Below are 2,081 nucleotides of genomic sequence, written 5' to 3'. Positions count from 1 at the left end.
GCTGAGGAAGAAGAGGAAGAGTATTTTGAACCCAACATGGAAGAAAATATGGAAAATAATCATGAAGAAGAAGCTCATAATCATGTCAGAGAAGGCCATGCAAACCGGGCTGGGCAAGAAAGGAGAGTCTTAGGCTCCTATATCAATCCTAATCCAGGAAACTGTGGAAGCAGCATTCAGAAGCCCACCATACATGCCAACAATTTTGAGGTAAAACCCCAGCTCATCACTCTTGTGCAAAATAATTACTCATTTGGAGGAGGTACTCAAGAAGATCCTAATCAACATTTAACCACCTTCTTGAGGATTTGTGACACAGTGAAGTCCAATGGAGTCCATCCAGATGTCTATAGGTTGCTCTTGTTCCCTTTTTCACTCAGGGACAAGGCATCCAAATGGCTTGAATCCTTCCCAAAGGAGAGCTTAACTAATTGGGAAGAATTGGTGAACAAGTTTTTGGCAAGATTTTACCCTCCTCAAAGGATCAATAGGCTAAGAACTGAGGTGCAAACTTTTAAACAACAAGATGGTGAGACACTTTATGAAGCATGGGAGAGATTCAAAGACCTAACAAGAAGATGCCCACCAGAGATGTTTAATGAGTGGGTTCAACTTCATATCTTCTATGAAGGTCTTTCATATGAGTCAAAGAAGGTTGTGGATCATTCATCAGGAGGGTCTCTAAACAAGAAGAAACCATTGAAAAAGCCATAGGTGTCACTGAAACAGTTACTAAAAATGACTACTTCTATGCCTCCGAAAGAAGTAACACCAGAGGAGTAATGGAGCTGAACCACATGGATACATTGTTAGCTCAAAACAAGATGATCACCAAGCAGCTAGTAGATCTTACCAAGAAGGTAGAGGAAAACCAAGTTGCAGCAGCCATCACCTTATCATCAGCTCAAGAAGGAGTAAACATAGGAGAAGAAGGTGATTGAGAGGAAGCCAATTATGTTGGAAACTCACCTAGACAGGTCCATGATCCATACTCCAAAACTTACAACTCTGGATGGAGAAATCACCCCAACTTTGGATGGGGAAACCAACAAGACCAAGGGCAAGATCAGAGACGCCACAACCTCAACTCCAACAACAATGCAAATCATCAAAACACCTCACAGAGATATTACCAACATCCATCTAACCAACTTTCTCAACCCACCATCAATAACCGAGGATAGGCTCTCAAGGATTAAGGGTCTACTTGAAAACCTATGCAAGGAAATTTAAGATAGTAAAGCTCTCCGGGAAGAAGTACAATCCAACATGCAGAATCAAGATGCTGCCATCAAGAAACTGGAAACACAGATTGAATTCTTATTCAAGCAAATCCCTGGACACAACAATTGCAGCAATATTAACTCAATACCAAAGGAGGAATGTCAAGATATCACTCTCAGAAGTGGGAAGGAATTGAAGGAGACCCACAAGAAACCACCAGAGAAGAAATTAGATGAAGAAAACAAAGGACATGAGGAAGCTCAACCTTCAAATCCTATGCCACATCAAGAAAAAGAAGCACTCAAACCATGTTTCTCAAAGGCTCTATATCCCCAGCAGCTGCAATTAAAGAAGAGGGGAGAGGACAACTGATGAGCGGATAATTTGTACGCTTTTTGGCATTGTTTTTAGTATGTTTTTAGTATGATCTAGTTAGTTTTTAGTATATTTTTATTAGTTTTTAGTTAAAATTCAATTTTCTGGACTTTACTATGAGTTTGTGTGTTTTTCTGTGATTTCAGGTATTTTTTGGCTGAAATTGAGGGACCTGAGCAAAAATCTGATTCAGAGACTAAAAAGGACTGCAGATGTTGTTGGATTCTGACCTCCCTGCACTCGAAGTGGCTTTTCTGGAGCCACAGAAGCCCAATTGGCATGCTCGCAATGGCATTGGAAAGTAGACATCCTGGGCTTTCCAGCAATATATGATAGTCCATACTTTGCCCAATATTTGATGGCCCAAACCGGCGTACAAAGTCACCCTCAGAAATCCCAGCGTTAAACGCTGGAACTGGCACCAAAATGGGAGTTAAACGCCCAAACTGGCAAAAAAGCTGGCGTTTAACTCCAAGAAAAGT

At 41.0% G+C, this 2,081-nt stretch overlaps 1 non-coding gene across 1 annotated transcript; it reads right to left on the bottom strand.

Annotated features, from left to right (window-relative positions):
- Positions 1 to 489: 489 nt before the first annotated feature.
- On the bottom strand, positions 490 to 597 carry LOC127745092 (small nucleolar RNA R71). Its single transcript, XR_008006285.1, has one exon. It is a non-coding gene; the product is annotated as a small nucleolar RNA R71 (small nucleolar RNA).
- Positions 598 to 2,081: the final 1,484 nt, after the last annotated feature.

This window comes from Arachis duranensis, chromosome 2 (assembly GCF_000817695.3).
Source record: "Arachis duranensis cultivar V14167 chromosome 2, aradu.V14167.gnm2.J7QH, whole genome shotgun sequence".
NCBI lineage: Eukaryota > Viridiplantae > Streptophyta > Magnoliopsida > Fabales > Fabaceae > Arachis > Arachis duranensis.
The sequence above is the reverse complement of the archived record's forward strand: the minus strand, read 5'-3'. Positions and strand labels throughout refer to the sequence as shown.